Here is an 18,857-nt window from a genome sequence, read left to right on the forward strand (position 1 = left end):
TCTGTCAGCATCGGATCCTCACGCACAAACTCCTCCTCCTCCTCACGCGTACTCTGTCGAGAACCTGAGCCGCCTCCACGCTTCCTACCTCAACCTGCTCTAGCCATCTGCAGTAATACAAATAAAAATTAACACAAATAATGATAAATGAAAATTATACGGACTTCTAAATTTTAATTATTTACTCTTGAGGAATACAAAAGTATACCAATTTCATCATACTCGTCATCGTTTTCTTCCCCATCATCATCATCATCGTCGTCGTCCACCTCATCCTCATCCTCATCATCATCATCATCATCATCATCATCATCATCATCATCATCATCATCATCATCATCATCATCATCATCATCATTATCATAATCATAATCATAATCATCTTCATCTCCAAACCCTCGTCCCTCGTCCTCCTTTTCTCCTCCACCCTTCTCCTCCTCACTTCCTCTTCGCCCCTTCTCTCCTCCTCTTCTTCCCTCCTCTCCTCCTCCCCCTCCTCATCCTCCCCCGACAGTCTCTCTACCACATCATAATATTCTTCCTCTTCCATGTCTTCACCATCTTTATTCTCATGCTCATAGTTGATTTCATCGGGTGGAGACAAAAGTGCTTCATTTGAAACATTTTCTTCTTGGAAAAAAGTTGTATCAACTTGTGACCGTGCCTTTGTCATAAAGATTGCACACCACGCCTTTTGATTTCTATCATTTTTTGTGCTTGGATAAGTAGCAAAATACACTTGAAGAGCCTGATGTGCAAGTATAAATGGATCATACTTAGAGTATGTTCTAGTACGATTCACTTCTACAAGCTTGTATTGTTCATGTACTCTCATTCCAGCCACATAATTATCCTTCCAGTCAACCTTGAATAAGACAGTTTTATAAGCTCGGTCACGTCCATTATAACTAATTTCAAATATATCTTCAACTATACCATAGTATTCGTTGTCATCAAGAGAAGAAATAGTAACCCCCAATTGCACCTAGCCTTACCTTTACCGTGGTTGAATGTTTGAAAATTAAACCCATTAACCGAGTACCGATTCCACGTTCTTACCATTCTTGAAGGACCAAACGCCAAACTTCTTATCAAATCATCTTGAATATTCAACTCAATTATATGTTTTTGAAACCATGTTGGAAATTGGTCCTCATGTTTGTCCTAAACATCATCCTTTCTTATATTAGGATTCCTCTAAATGAAATCATTAACAAACTGTGTTTCGTATGACTCAAGAGGTCACAATTAGATAGCACATAAAGGTGGGCACGATTATACTCCTTATCATCCAAATATCTTGTTTGCCCCTTTGATGAACACCCTTCATCATCTTGAGTTTGAAAAAATTCGGGTAAACTTCCGTCTATTTCATCCGGTTTCTCAACATTCAAGTTTTTTGCTTTGGTTTCTATATGTTTTTCAAAGTAAAGAGAACAAAAGTTTGAAATCTCTTTCGTTAAATAAGCATTGCATATAGAACCTTCCGCCCTAGCTTTATTACCAATTTTTTTATTCAAATGATTAAGAAACCTATAAAAGTTAATGATGAGTTTTATTAATAGTTAATTAATAATAAAGTTAGCATATAATAAATAGATAGTTATTATTATTAATTTTAATTTAAAAGTAGCTAGATTATCTTAATTACCTTTCAAATGGATAAATCCACCTATATTGGACGGGTCCCCCAACTTTGGCTTCATATGGCAAATGAACCGGTAGATGCTCCATGGAGTTAAAAAATGCAGGAGGAAAGATCATTTCAAACTTACACAATATCTGTGGTATTTGCTCTTCCAAACGAATCATGTCATCAACACATATTGAAGAGGCACATAAATCTCGGAAGAATTGACTAATCTCAACAACTACATTCCAAACGTTTGTCGGCATGAGGTGTTTCAAAGCAACATGTAATAATCGCTCCATGAATACATGACAATCATGACTTTTCAAGCCTTGCAACTTCAGCTTCTTAAGATCAACACATCAACTAAAATCTGATGCATACCCATCAGGAAACTTCAAATTTTGTAACCACTCACACAATACATTTCTCTTAGCTTTATCGAGAGTGAAAATGGATGTTGGCTTAAACTCTTCGCCGCGAATGTGTAATTTGGGATGATGACAAACTGTCTGCAAATCTTTTCTAGAAGCAATGCTATCACATTTTTTACCTTCTACATCCATGATCATGTCAATTAGTTGCTCAAAAAAATTCTTTTCAATGTGCATTACATCCAAATTATGTCCTATCAACATTGTCTTCCAATAAGGAAGGTCCCAAAGAATGCTTCTTTTACACCAACCGTTTTTCTGCTTTTTCAATTCTTTAAATTCTTCTTCGGTGCCATCAACAGGGGATGGTAAATCACATAGCGTATTCCATATCTCATCCCCATGCACTCATTTCGGAGGGGCATCAAGCAACTCTTTACCTTTTCTGAAAGCTTCCTTGTTCCTCCTATGTGGATTTCCCTCTCTTAAGAAGCATCTATGACAATCAAACCAGCTTATTTTCTTGCTATTGGGAAGCCAAAATGCTTTACTTTCCCCCATGCAACAAGGACATGCTTTTTGTCCTTGTGTAGACCACCCAGATAGCAAACCATAGGCGGAAAAATCATTTATTGTCCACAAAAGGGAAGCATTAAGTTGAAAATTTTGTTTTTTAGACACATCATAAGTTTCCACCCCAACTTCCCACAAATATTTCAACTCCTCCACCAATGGTTGTAAATAAACATCCAAATTACGTTTTGGGCTTTTTGGTCCGGGAACAATAAGTGACAAGAAGATAAATGGTCTTTTGATACATAACTAAGGTGGTAAGTTGTATGGTGTGACCATAACAGGCCAACAAGAATACTTCCTCCCAAAATTACCGAAAGGATCAAATCCATCCGTACACAAGCCAAGTCGTACATTGCGGGGTTCCTTGGCAAATTCAGGATACATCTGATATAACAACCCGACCCGCCACCGTCGTAACACAACCCCAATAAGATGGGTGTGCACTTTTGGGCCCATTAATTGTCCTCACTTAAGCCCAAAAGCACAAGGCCTTGTTACTAAGTGGTGGGTGAAATCCCTTATAAACATACCACAACCTCCTCAATTCCCCGATGTGGGACAACCTTACTCTCAATAACTTGGGGTGTTACAATCTCCCCCACTTAAAGAACACAACGTCCTCGTTGTTCCTCCAACTTGACCGCAGCCAAGCCCATAATCCTCCCCCGCTAGGTGTGTGACCCGGGTACTCCCGACCACGGGCTCACCACACGGTCGCAGGGTCGCTCTGATACCATTTATAACAACCCGACCCGCCACCATCGTAACACAACCCCAATAAGATGGGTGTGCACTTTTGGGCCCATTAATTGTCCTCACTTAAGCCCAAAAGCACAAGGCCTTGTTACTAAGTGGTGGGTGAAATCCCTTATAAACATATCACAACCTCCTCAATTCCCGGATGTGGGACAACCTTACTCTCAATAACTTGGGGTGTTACATCTGATCAAATCATTTCCATTCTTCCCCATCACTAGGATGACACATCTTCCCCGGAGCACGTGGGTTTTCTTTGTGCCATCTCATTTGTTCGGCAATGTTTTTGGTGCCATAGATTCTTTGAAGTCTTCGAGCGAGAGGAAAGTAAAACAATTGGTTACATGCTATTGGTTTCTTACTCTTTTTGGCCCTCTTACTACCCTTAACTTTTTTCAACACCAAAACTTTATCTCCTTCACTTGTCTCATATCTATCCGCCCCCACAATCTTTGCATTTGTCAAGCAAAGCATCATCTTTCCAAAATAGCATACATCCTTCACGACATGCATCAATCTTTTCATGTGGTAACTGAAGACCTTTAACTACTTTTTTGGTAATGTACAAACTTCGGGTCATGATATTATCATCGGGGAAAGATTCCTCAAGGAACGAGGCAATGCCATCAACAGCAAGAAATGACATATTAAACTCACATTTCAAGGTAACTAGCCTAGAAGCGGCTTGTAACAATGGCATTCTGCTTCCTTCATACAAGGGTTTTTCTGAGGCTTTTAACATGTCCAGAAAGGCTTTTGCTTGTGGGTGTGGCGGTTGTTCTTCACAAATGGTTGTATGGTCATCACTATTAAAAATAGTGGAATCCATAGCATCAACAACCATCTCTCTATGGGTTCTCATCAATTTGTATTTGTTGGGTGTGAGCTTGTTCATGATTTGGAGAATATGCTTCTCCATGTGAAATCCAATTGTAATAATTTAGCTTAAACCCATTTATAATGAGATGTTCTTCTACTACAATGTCAAGCTGGTATTTCAGGTTTTTGCATTTGGCACAAGGACACCTAAGTTTTTTGTCTACCTAGTCATATTCATCTTGTTGTTTAGCAAATTCAATAAACTCGCCAACACCCTTTATAAAAATAGCGGTAGGACGTCTTTTCTTATTGGAATTGTCTAATCTTCCTTCATACATCCATGAACGTTCCAATCTCTTCATTTTAATCTAAAGAAGACCTCATAATAATTTAAACATTTTTTAAAAATAACAATAATATTGTTTAGGTATTTTTACCCAAGTCGATTAGTTAGGGTCAATGTAGTCTTACTCGTTGGTTGGTTGTATGTTTACTCGTATGTCAATAAGTGAATAGAAAAATAAAGTGCGTAATGTAAATCGACACGTAAGATTTGGTGACGCGGAAAACCCAATGTGGGAACAACCGCGGAAGGGACGGTACCCTGCCAAGTATTGCACTATATGAATAGGAGGATGATTACAATTATGGCACAAAGCTAATCCTGCTGGCCCTAGATGTCAGGCCTGCAAGATCTTGGATGAACGTATATTATATGTCGAGATGTGATTGTTAATGTTGATGTGTGAATACGGGTGTGTTCCATGAATCCCTTCTTGATTTGCTCCTTTGGCTATTTATAGAGTAAGAACCCTAGACATGTCCTACCTCGAATATGGAAAGGGAATATAATTTCCATAAGGACTCTTTCCAAAACCGGACTCCCTTCTCAATTCTCCCTGTACTCCCTAACTTCTCCCTAATACCTCTTTCCTTAATCCGGACGCCTTCTACGATGGGCTCCTAATCTTCTTTGAGCCCGTTTCCCCTTCCTCTAACCGCGGGCTTCCTTCCTCCTTATCACTCCGTCCATAGCTTTTATTTTATTAAGTGGGCCTTCTTTATTGTGCTATTTTTAGCCCAAACAAATATTACATAGAAAATTTTCACATTATACTCCACATTATACAATAAACATATGAAAACAATATATAAATATTGTCAATAAGTAATCCATCTTCGAATGGGGTCCTTATCAGTCCAACCTAAACCCGTCAATGTACGTTTCAAGTCACTAACAAACACACTTGTAACGTATTAATGAGGAAAAAATTCGGCAGCAATTCTCTTTAGTTCTCCAAATACACATCAATGTAGAATAAATAATTACTCCACATATACATGTATTCGGAGAACATTAAATGGATCGCCACCAAACTCATTCCTCATGAATAAATCACAAGTACGTGTTTACTACCTAAATGACTTGAAACGTACAAAGACAGTCCGAAAATGGGGACTATTCAAGAATTACTCTAATTCTTGAACGGGTACTAAGTCAACATCAAATCAATCTAACACTAATTTAAAGTTTAAGATAAACAATACTTGGTACTAAATTAATTAAGTCAATCAATAGCACAATTCAAAAACATAATAAAGGTTTCTATCCTAGAGTCCGTAGCATAATTGAACTTAAATTAGTAAATTTAAAAGGTAACTGGTAAGAGGAGGTTACCTAATCAAGTAAAAGCAAAAATGAAAAGAAAACGAGAAGCAACAGCTATGGCGGACGGTGGTGCTCAGCAGCGCGGTGACAACCCTGGAAGGAGAAAAGAAAAACAAAAAAAACAGGGTTATTGAACCTCAATTCATCAATAACATGAATTATCAAACTAAATTTATCAAAATCAAGTCCTAAAGAAGGTTCCACTTAGCTAATAGCTAATTTATCTTAATCCAAAAGACGGTTCCACTTAGTTGATTCCATTAATGCAAAAGACGGTTTCACTTAGCTTAATACTAATAATAATAAGATGGTTTCACTTAGTAATAATAATAATAATATTAAGACGGTTCCACTTAGCTTAATACTAATAATAATGAGACAGTTTCACCAAACACCACTCATTACCCACCCAAGGCCACCCCACGACCCACCCCACCCATGGCCCACCGCCCCCACGACCCACCGCCACCCACGGCCGACCAAACCTCCACCCATAACCCTCAAATTAAACACAAACCCCCTTAATCATTCCCTTTTAATTTAAACACAAATTAAAATAAATCTAACTAGAAATTAATCTAACATACTAACTAGAAATAAATCTAACAAACTAACCACAAATTAATCCAACAAACTACAAATTAATCTAACAAATTAAACTAATTAAACTGAAATTAAACCAAGAAAACAAACCTAATTAAAGAGAGTGATAGAGGTAATGAGGACGGTGGCACGACGGTGGAAGTGGTGGTGTGGTTGTTGGTCGTCGTCGTCGTCGCTGTGTCGCCTTTCCCTCTTTTTGTTTTGTTTTTTTTGTTTCGAAAGAGTAAAGCACGAGAGAGGGAAGCCGGTTTTCTATAAAACAATTTAGCGACCGACTTCAGTCGCCAAATCTGAAGGTCAGTCGCCAAATTAGATTCCCTTTTTAATAAAATCAGTCGCCAAATTAGCGACTGATTTGAGTCGCTAATTTGGAAATCAGTCGCCAATTTGGCGACTACCAATATCAGTCGCCAAATTTCGGTCCCCTGTTTTAGTTTTTCTTGTAGTGGACCTCACCCTAGTTTTACAACTAGCGACCACCTTACCCCTTTCAAGTCAAGTTCCTCAACGTGTTCTGATTTGAAATTGCATGTTTTACTGAGTCTAAGTTACGACACCTTGCCCGTTTCGAATGCCCTTTGATCTGTCAAAGGCAACATCCATTTGCACTCAAACAAAGAACCCCCTGAACTACGAGCATGGTTTGATTTCAACTTTTTAGGTGGATACGTAGGCAATCCTTCTTATACATGAGGGATACAACCACAAAACCCAATCAAAATTTTCAAAATATTTCAAACTACGATCATGGTTTGATTTCACCTCTTTAGGTGGATACGTAGGCAGTCCTTTTGCTACACAGGAAGGATACAACCATCCCCATAAAAAAAAACATTCCCTTATGTTAACCCATATACAAAACATCACCCTTATCCACCTTTCAAAAAAAAAGGAATGGGAAAAACATTCCCTTTCCCACAAAAATACAAAAAAGAAGCCTTTCTCCCTTCGTACAAAAATCCACCTCTCGAGTGCAATGTTTAGGATGACTCAAACTGAATTACCTTTACGAAATGGATGGAAGAAACAAGCGTTCAGAATTTTGCCACAAGCAATCCTCTTATTTAATTAATAATGGGAGGAATTACAAATTCAACAACAAATAAAGCTCGGCAAGTCTACAACTTGTCAAAGCTAAGGTGTGGACTAAAGAACCTCACTTCATAAAACTAGCACAAAACACACAATACATAGCTAGTACAACATAATAAAAACTCACAACACTAATACAACATAATAATAAAATGGGTAATGGAGGTCTTCACTCTTTCATTCTACCCTTGCCTTTTCCCTCGGGGTACATCTTTCACTTGTTCTTCTTGTTGGCCCACCTAGCTTGAAATTCCTCTTCGGAACGGATCCTCAACGGATCTACAACGGCGATGGCCCCCGGTCTCTTGCAAGACCCCATGTTCGGCCCAAAACGAGCCTATACACGGCCCACCATATCTTTGGGACCCGAGCTTCTCCTCTTTGGGGGCCTCATCACATCCGGGCTAGCTCCATCAACATTGTCCTCAAAGAAGGCACGTTTGTCCTTGCCAACCTCTCGATACTTCAAGTCAACAACCTCGTCCTTACGAGATTTGGACCTCTCCTCCAAGGTTGGAGCCCTTGACCACGTCATATAAGCAGGAGTCACTCATGTCATGGCAACGGGGTGCGGTACCTCCCAAAGCGGCCGAGTGGCCCACAATCTTTCAATGACCTCCACAAGCTCGGAGTTCCGGAAAACATTCTCTTGAATAAGGGTATCTTGAGCGGGCACCTTTTGTTGATGCCCCATTTGCCTCATGAGCCTTTCGGGATAAATGAAGGAAGTAACCTTCAAACCCACCACCATCAAAGAACGAGGACTAGCACCCGAAGCGGGCAACCCCGTGAAGGACCTCAAGTGCCACCATGGCACCACCCAACGGATATGAGGACCACCCTCCTCCGCCAATCTCGCGGCCCAATAGGTCTCAGTGGAAGCAAAACTATCCGTGTACAACTTCTTCCTAATGGTAAGGTGACGAAAAGAATAAGAGGAAGAATCAACCGGAGGCTCTACATACCTTAGCCTCTCCAATAGCCACACTTGGAGGATCCTTGGAGATCCAAACGAAGGAGCTTCTCCACAAGAGCCCTTCTTGTCCAAAGCTTGTATGATCTCGCCAAGCACCAACCATGATGGATCTCTACCATGCTCCATTTGCTCAACAACATGCACGAGGGTCATGCTACCATAGCATTTTGGCCCCTCCTTCTTCAAAGCATCCAAGGACAAGGAAAAAGGCAAGAGCCCTTCTCCTAGCCACCTCCGAAACATTGGCATCCAATCGGTTTGAGAAAATGTTGATAAGAGCCAACATATCCACACAATGAGGAGCAAGGAGGAAATTGACTTGGCTCGTTGACAAGCCTAACATTGAACGGAATTTCTCCTTATAACACAACCGAGTTGGAGGAAGCACCAGAACACAACCCGGCCACCCACCAATGGCACCGACTTCTTCGGCAAGAGGACAAATTTCGCCTTTCGGGAAAACGAAAACATGATGTTTCGAATCCCAAAACCGAGAGAATGCTTCAAGAAATGAGGGTTGCACCTTAACTTGACAAATCACCAACAATTGGCCGACTCCCATGCAAACGAGTTAATACTTTTCGGGAGGCGACAAATCCCGGCACCATTGTCGAACGCATTCTCAAAGGCTCCCATGAATATTTTTGGAGGAAGAAGAAAGGTTTTGAAGAGACTTTTTTTGTGTTTCGGATGATGAAACAATGAAGCACAAACATCCCTACTTATACAAAACAATCAGCCCCTTTTTTTCCGAAAAAAGGGGAGGCTGATTTCTATCGCCAAGCTGCTCGGGCCTGTTCTCAGGATTCCCACCTTGAATTGTCCGTTTCAAGTTTTGTTTTCTCCTGACACCTCAAACCTCCCGCTGGAATGCTCGCGCCTCTTCGGGACGGTCCAGGACGTTTTGTGTTTCCTCACACTCACATTTCCTTGTTTTCGCGTTTTACGAAATCCGACACGGTTTCAAGGACGCAACTTTAAACATACGGATTTTTCTTTTTAAGGGGGAAGGGCTAGTCCCCCGATCCGCGACGGATCGTTTCCATGTCAGTCAAAATTCCGAAATTTTTTTCGCTTTTTTGCTCTTTTCCCATAAAAAAAAAAAGAAAATTGATAACACGACATCAGTTTTCCTCAAAATTTCAAGCACTCACAAATCCGAGTCTTGATCTCACAAAAATCAAAAACCAAATACACTCGTAAAAATCTATTTTTAAATCCACCCCTGACGGTTCGAGTTTGAATTTTTTCGAATCACACATCAATTTCAACAATTTTGATGCAATTTAATTTAAGACACGAGTTAATTGCTCAATTTTCAAATAATTTCTTTTTGAGAAGTCCAAATGTGACGACTTGTCGCGGAATTTTCAAAATATCATTTCAAATTTAAATTTTATCTTCGAGTCATCGTGGTTAATTTTTGTTTTCAATCAAATGTTTGTTACGTGTTCCCGTTTATGCATACGTGCTACCTGTTGCCTGTTTTCTGCACTAACGATGCAGGAACTGGTGTGAAGCAAAGAGGGAACTAATAGCCGACAGCGCTCCTCCGAAACACAACACAAAAAAGGCAAAAATCACAAATAATCCACAATCTAAAAACATATATATAAAAACCGCCTCACGCAAAATGTAAATATGTACAAACAAGAGTCCAAGACACGGACAAAACAACTACAACTACTCATCACCTCCCGTCAGACTAGTCTTGGTCTCACGAGGAGTGGCGGGCAAGGCAGACACCACCATCTGCTCAGGCTCCCTCTCCAGAGAACTCTCCAACGTCTCGTATTCCATCGCGACGCGAAGCTCCTCCGCTGCAGCCAACTGAGCCCTGAGAGAGGCAATATGTGCATCTCGGCTCCGCAACGCTTCCTCACAACGCCTCAACTCCTGGTCTCGACTGGTGATCCCAACCCCTGGGCCTCGATCATCGACCTAGCTGCAACCAAATCAGCAACGACCCAAGCGAGCTCCGCCGGATCCGGAGTACCCTGCAAAACAAGATCATTATGATCTAAAAACGTGAAATGCAACACAAAAATACACAAAAACCAAATATAAAAAGTACCTGAGTAAGCCGAGCCTCCCTCGCAGCCAGGTCACCAGCAAGTGTCCTCCACTGGTTAGCCATCCGCCACAAGGCCTGATGACTAGCAGTCGTTACCTACAACCAAGAAGGTCCTTCAATACAACGCAAGGCAAAACATAAATGAGGAAGAATGTTCGGTTCAGGAACTCACCCGCAGAACGCTCAACCTCCACTCGATGCCAACGTCGGTCACCTCAGCGACCGCAGGCTCTGGCAGGTGCAGCTGTAGCTCCTCACCTCCCGGCCCCTGAAAGGTGGTCTCCACCTGGAAAACTGGAGGCTGAGTCCTCATCAACGCATCGACCCCCGGCAATTCGGGTCCACATAGAAGGTAACAAACCCTCCTATCAAAAGAGGCAATGAAGACAAAAGAACAGAGGAAAACATACCTCGATCCGGTACCAGGCAAGCCTCGACAACCGGAAGGTGTCGTAGTCGACCTCCCGCCGCAACAGCTCCTCACCTCCCTGACCGTGAAGGTGCTCCTCAACCTCATCGGGGGTCGACTCCTGGAACAACACCTTAGGCGAATCAACCGGTACCACGAAAGTCTCAGTAAAGCACTGAGGACCTAAACGCTCGCCCAGGTACCAAACCGGCTCGATCGCCGTCTCAAGATACAAACGCTAGGAGCTGCGAGGCCGCAAATGCTCCTTGACAACGGCCTGCACCTCTGTGTAGTGCTCCCAAGGCCACCCAACGAACTGCACTTAAGACAAAACTAATCAGCTAACTGGGGGCTTCCTAAGCTACCTAGTCATCCTATCTCTGTTTATTTCTACAAAATAAGAGGAGTAAGGGAAAACAACTTACGTTAGCAACTCGAAGGGCGTTCACACGACGCCTTAAGTCCTCGTAAGTCGACTTAGTCGAGTTCTTCCGAGACACCGTCCAGGCCCTCACATAAGGGTAGGTCGAAGGGACGCCACCGGTAGTCCCCGGACGCCGGGGGATGAAGTAAGCATACAACCAAGCCTGTAACCAAATACAACAAACACAAATCAGCCAGTCTTTTTAAAAATTGCCAAAATCAAAATCAAAATCAAAATCAAATTCAAAATCAAACTCAAAACTACAAAAACGCTCGTACCTCCAAGATGAGGTCGGGACCAACCAAAGCAGAAGCACTATCATCTCTCACCGCCTCCGGGCGCACCGCAGCGTGCAAGTACCGGGTGAAACTCGCCAAAGCCGGTGTAACCCAGTCAAATTGACCCAGAATGTCGAGGTCAGCAAGGAGAGGAAGCACCTTGGTCGACAAGCGCTCACCCTTGTCACCAAAGTACGTGGCACCCAAGAAGTACCACAACCTAAACCGCGCCTCTTGCGCGTCAGCTCTAGCCTCAGCCTCCAGACTCGCCAATGGTGCCGGAGCATAGCCCGTCACTCTCCCCTTGAAGTGATCCCTGACATATGAGCTCGCGACCAGGTACGGAGTGATGTCAGAAGGCTCGGGCAGAACAATGCCGATCAGACGAGTAACCGTGGGAGAAGACACTATCTCTGGCGTCTCCGAGAACTCAACAGGTGTCCCACCACAGGGGAGGCCAGATATCATAGAAAAATCATCTAAGGTCACACCGACCTCCCCAGACTCCATATAGAATGACAACGTCGTATCCCAGTACCGATCCAACATAGCGCATATCAGACACAGGTTCGTCCTAATCGAAGCCCTGTGAATGTCCCGCCAGGCAGCCACCAACGGCCCAAAAGCCGACCTTTGTATCAACGCTGATACGTGCATTTTATATAGTCTTTTTAGCCTATTTTATGCACGTATTTCTATGCTTTTATCGTGGTTCTATGCTACGAAATGCCCCGAATATGCTACTGTGGTGTATTTTGTCTTAATTGTAGGAATGAACCAGAAAGTAGCGGAATCAAGTCATTTACCGTCCGTTTTGCATGCATTTGGAGGAAGAGATGATTTGGAGCGGGAAATATAGCTGTCTTGGGATGCGTGAAGGTGTTTCGGGAGCTAAAAGGACAAGTCAAAGTCAAATTATTGAGCATGATGAGCTGCTGAAGTCAAGATCCACCTGATCGAGTGATTTATTAATCGATCGAGTGGTTTAGGAGTCAATAATCAGTCGATCGAGCACATTACTTACTCGATCGACCAGTTCCTTTATAGCCTTACTCGATCGAGCACTATTCTAGGTCGATCGAGCAGTTTTTGAGTCAAGTTCACTCGATCGAGTGATTTAGTTAGTCGATCGAGTGGCTATGCTGACGGGTTGGGCTTTTAAGCTCTAATTCCGTCATTAGGTTTAGCAATTCCTATTTTCCTATAAATAGGAAGCTTCAGGAGTCATTTAAACTCTCTCTTTTTCTCTACTTTTCATCTGACACACTGTCAGACATCACTTTTGCTCTATTATCGCTACTGTTCCTGTTCATTTCCGGATCTCTTTAATTCAGTAATTCTTTCTTCCTTCCTCTCTTTTTATTTAATGTTTATTATTCCCTCTCCCTCTTTATTTATTGTTCTTATTAATTCCATGTCTAGCTAATTCCCCTAGTATGTTAGGATTAGGGAAGCCGTGGTAGCGATGTTTTAACTTACTTGAATAGGTTAGACTTGCGATAGGAATTGTATTAGGCAATTTAATTGTTATCCGGTCAAATGAATGCATGCAGGAGACCATAAATTTAGTTAACCCCGACCTAGATCGAAAGATTGGAAGGGAAGGCTTGCTTAATTACAATAGGGTATTGCAGTGAGAGCGAAAGTTAAGCTGTTTACGCTATAGGGCGGTTTAAGGACCGAAAGGTGACGACCATAGCTCTTCTTATCAATAGTTTAATCACCTCAGTATTCCCGATAGTATAAGATCTGATAGCTGCCACGGTGGACCGACTCCTAGCATACTTCCTTCCTCTTACTGTTAATTCTCTTATTCATTTCTCTTCTTTAGCCTTTTTAGTTTAGTCAACACAATCAATTCAACCCACATTTGTGACATCAGACGGATAGAATAGACAAATAGATAGTACACCGCCTCCCTGTGGAGATCGACCCTACTTACCGCTGACTTCTGTTAGTAGTACTTAGGTATTTTATTTTTTACGAAACGACAAGTATCAAATTTTGGCGCCGTTTTTCGGGGAGGCAATCTATTTATTTATTTGTTAAATTTTATCTTTTTTTAGCCTCGGGGATTTTTTCCTTGAGGCCGTTCCGATCTTTTTCCTTGAGTCTTTGTTTTGATAGGCCTTACAGGTACTACCTAGTCGGTTCTAGGTGAAAGACCGTCAAAGGGAAGGCTTGAGTACCTTTGACCCATCACCGATGTCCCATTATATGGAACAAAACGGGTGATCTACTTCGGGAGATGTGGTTCTGCTGAGCACAATGCATCTGTAGTTGTGCCGCCACATCCACCCTATTAATGGCCACCGCAACAAGATCCTCCTGATATACAAGAAGAAGAGATTGTGGAGCTGAAATCCTTACTGCAGATACTTGCATCTCAATTGCAAGATCGTGACCGAGAGAGGTAAGATCATGATAGACACACTTCTTCGCGACTTGAAAAGCTCGAAACTTACATTGCTCAATTAGCAGCTGAGATACAAGAAGAAGAGGTTGCAGAGCTGAGGTCTTTAATGGAGATACTTGCATCTCAAGTGCAGAATTATGATCGAGTGAGGCAAGAGAGTGATAGACGTGCGGATGCTCAAGTCATTGAGCTGGAGTCTAAAATTGCTCAGTTAGCAGCTGAGATGCAAGAAGAAGAGGTATACTTTGCTGAGAGCGGTTTTTCCCTTGAGGAAACCGCGTTGCCCAATGCTGAGGACGACTTCTATGACTCCGACGACGAGTTTCTATCACATTTCACTACCCCACACGAGGATTTCAGCGCTGTACAGGAGGAATCACTCGATCGATTGACTACTATTGGTCGATCGAGTGATTTTCCAGGAGAAACTGCTCGATCGAGTGAAATTGCTGCTCGATCGAGTGGAAATCAGGAGGAAACAGCTCGATCGAATGAAGACTCTACTCGATCGAGTAGTTTGGCCATTGGGAGCTTTAGTTCGTCATTTGGGCTTGATTTCGATGACGATTTTGACGATGACAACGGTTATGGTGAATCACCCTTATTCAAAGCCGAGTTAGATGCGCTTGAGGCTGAGATTTACGGGACGGATTCCACTGAGGGCGACAAAAGGACAGCTGAGTCGGTAATTACTCCTAGCACGGAAGAGGTAATGAATTCTCTTATCTATGATTCCGTCATTAAGAGTGATCAACCTGAGGTAGTAAACGGTAATTTCATTATTGTTGTTAAATTGCCTCGTTTTATTCATGCTTCCTTTTTCAAAGCTATACCCCCTCATATGTGGACGCATAAATTAGCAATTTCTCACCATCCTTGTCATTTTAAAATTGTTAATCTGATTTGGAGCCCTAAATTATTGACAATTGCTCCCGCGGTCCTTTATTTGGTGGATAAATTTAGGAGCGCCCATAGGAAATTTGTTAGACTTAAATATTTACATATTTTTATTTCCTATTCTGTTATTCCACTTTGGTGCTACTTATGCTGTTGTGTAGCACATGCGCAGCTATTTGACAGGTTGTTGTGCGCTTTGAGCTGTTTTGATTGTATTTGATTAGAGAGCTCGAAGAAAAGAAGGTCGAGCTGGGACCTGACTGAAGCTAGCGCTACCCGGGAGGCAACCCGGCGATTTTATTTTGCTTTTTATTTAATTTCAGTTGTAATAAATGGTTTTTTATACCATAGACGATCTCAGTATGCTTGTCTTGTCAGTTGCGGGCTGTTTTTCATTGCATTTTGCAGGAATACGCTGAGGATCACTCGATCGAGTACTTGTTGTACTCGATCGAGCACTTTTGCTGCCAAATCCATTCGATCGAGCATTTCCTCTACTCGATCGACCACCTGCAAAAGGACAACCACTCGATCGACCTAGTTATCTTTCGATCGAGCAGTTTTTGAATGGCCAGTTCACTCGATCAGCTACTATTCCTCTTGATCGAGTGCTATTGACTTGGATTAGCTTCCTGAGACGGTTTTCCGGGCCCTTAGCAACCTCCCATTTCATGGTCGGTTTGGGGAGGTCCCCTTATTCGCGCAATCTTGTGAGTTTTCCGCATTTACTCTCTTTCTCCTTTCAGTTTGCATTTCCTTTCCATGTTTTGGTACAATGGGGGCATTGTACGGTTTGGTTTGGGGAGGTTATGCATCCATAACTGTGCCTGCATATTGTTTTTATTTCATTTCTGTTATTATGTTTAATTTATGTTTGCATCGTTGTTTATTTTCGTTAAAAATCAAAAATCTCATTAAAAAATTGAAAAAAAAAATTGTTAAAATTCAAAAAAATTTCACGTTTATTTTAGCATATAGGTTGAGTCGGAACGGTAGATTTCAATGATGATATTGCACTATAACTGTCTTTTTGCTTAAGCCTTGCATTGAACTGTTATCTTTTAGCTTTGTCTTTTGCATAATCTACGAGTTAATGTTTAATTTCGCTGAACGAATAGACTTGACCTGAAATTTTGGCAACCTACTTATAATTTCTAAGATTTAGAGCCTTATAAACTGGTGTCATTTGTGACCAGTTTCATGTAAGATTGTGAGTAGTTACTCCTTGCATAACATGTTCATCAATTTGCACGTATATGAAATTCAATTGCTTTTTGCCGTCATACATTCGGGTTAGTGGTTGGTGTCACATGCAGGGAGGTGCTTACATTTTCCCTTTCTTTCATTTTTACCCATAAACTCCACATTAGCCAAATTTGCCAGTTGACCCTTAGCTACATTCCAAATTTAGCCTGCCTTGTCAAGCTAGTTTAGATTGTTCTGCGGTATACTGTCTATTGTATCAAGTTTGGCTTGTATCTGTTGTCTTGGAGTTGGTAACTTAAGAAGGAAAGGAGGATGATGGAAAAAAGACGTGAAAAAGAAAAAAAAAAAAAAGTTGAATGAAAAAAAAAAGGAATTCGAAAAAAAAAGAAAAAAATTCGAAAGAAAAGAAAAAAGAAACCGAAAAAAAAAAGAAAAAAAAAAAAGAGAAAAGAAAAAAAAGATGTTGTTTGGTTGACGGTTTCTGCTCCTATGTTCTATCTTTTATCATTTGAGGAGTACGTTTGGTTCGGTTTGGTGAGTTTTGTGCCAAATGAAGGGCATTGTGCTTAATCAATAATTGAGTTTGAAATGGACGTTGTCATATGGTTCTGTTTAGGTACTAGCTTGATCACCTATACCTCCACATTCCCATAAATGTTTTGCCTTTTCTTACCCATTGCCTCACTTTACCATATCTTTGTAAGCCCTCGGCTGTAACAGGACCTTGTTTGGTTGGAATGTGTGAACGGTAGCTAGAATTGTCTATCATATTAGTTGCATGCATGTTTATGTGGGTCGTAGTTTAGGTGAGCAACTATTTCTCTTTCTCTCTTATACATATATGCTTACCCTTTGCTTCATGAGAGAAAGAGTGACCCGTGAGAGTCCATCATTAACGGTCTTGCAAGGTCGACGGTTCAGCTTTATTTATAAACATCTTATAATTCGTTTGCATTTGACTGTCTTGCTTTAAGTGTTAGTTGCTTGCATTAAATTGGCTTAAGTGGGCATTTGTAGCTAGCTCTAAGTTCTTTTTCCGTTCCATTAGCGTATAGTTTTGAGTTTACTCGGGGACGAGTAAAGGTTTGGTTTGGGGAGATTTGATACGTGCATTTTATATAGTCTTTTTAGCCTATTTTATGCACGTATTTCTATGCTTTTATCGTGGTTCTATGCTACGAAATGCCCCGAATATGCTACTGTGGTGTATTTTGTCTTAATTGCAGGAATGAACCAGAAAGTAGCGGAATCAAGTCATTTACCGTCCGTTTTGCATGCATTTGGAGGAAGCGATGATTTGGAGCGGGAAATATAGCTGTCTTGGGATGCGTGAAGGTGTTTCGGGAGCTAAAAGGACAAGTCAAAGACAAATTAACGAGCATGATGAGCTGCTGAAGTCAAGATCCACCTGATCGAGTGATTTATTAGTCGATCGAGTGGTTTAGGAGTCAATAATCAGTCGATCGAGCACATTACTTACTCGATCGACCACTTCCTTTATAGCCTTACTCGATCGAGCACTATTCTAGGTCGATCGAGCAGTTTTTGAGTCAAGTTCACTCGATCGAGTGATTTAGTTAGTCGATCGAGTGGCTATGCTGACGGGTTGGGCTTTTAAGCTCTAATTCCGTCATTAGGTTTAGCAATTCCTATTTTCCTATAAATAGGAAGCTTCAGGAGTCATTTAAACTCTCTGTTTTTCTCTACTTTTCATCTGACACACTGTCAGACATCACTTTTGCTCTATTATCTCATGTTCTGTTCATTTCCGGATCTCTTTAATTGGTAATTCTTTCTTCCTTCCTCTCTTTTTTATTTAATGTTTATTATTCCCTCTCCCTCTTTATTTATTGTTCTTATTAATTCCATGTCTAGCTAATTCCCCTAGTATGTTAGGATTAGGGAAGCCGTGGTAGCGATGTTTTAACTGACTTGAATAGGTTAGACTTGCGATAGGAATTGTATTAGGCAATTTAATTGTTATCCGGTCAAATGAATGCATGCAGGAGACCATAAATTTAGTTAACCCCGACCTAGATCGAAAGATTGGAAGGGAAGGCTTGCTTAATTACAATAGGGTATTGCAGTGAGAGCGAAAGTTAAGTCTACATTTTACGCTCTAGGGCGGTTTAAGGACCGAAAGGTGACGACCATAGCTCTTCTTATCAATAGTTTAATCACCTCAGTATTCCCGATAGTATAAGATCGATAGCGCCACGGTGGACCGACTCTAGCATACTTCCTTCCTCTTTCTTTGTTAATTCTCTTATTCATTTCTCTTCTTTAGCCTTTTTAGTTTAGTCAACACAATCAATTCAACCCACATTTGTGACATCAGACGGATAGAATAGACAAATAGATAGTACACCGCCTCCCTGTGGAGATCGACCCTACTTACCGCTGACTTCTGTTAGTAGTACTTAGGTATTTTATTTTTGGTACGAAACGACAGTATCAAACGCCCTCGTACCGGCTCGGAGAACGTCGTAGAAACCCATATAGGTGGAAAAGCCTGAGAAAGTCCTTATGGTGCCGATCTCCTGAAATAAAAAACAAACAACGTCAGAACACCTATTCCGGTCTGAAATGTCAGAAATGACGAAAGTTTAATCAAGTGACACAACTCACCAGGCCCTCATGCGCACGGTAGGAAATGTG

Source organism: Silene latifolia, chromosome 9, assembly GCF_048544455.1.
Source record: "Silene latifolia isolate original U9 population chromosome 9, ASM4854445v1, whole genome shotgun sequence".
Classification (NCBI taxonomy): Eukaryota; Viridiplantae; Streptophyta; class Magnoliopsida; order Caryophyllales; family Caryophyllaceae; genus Silene; species Silene latifolia.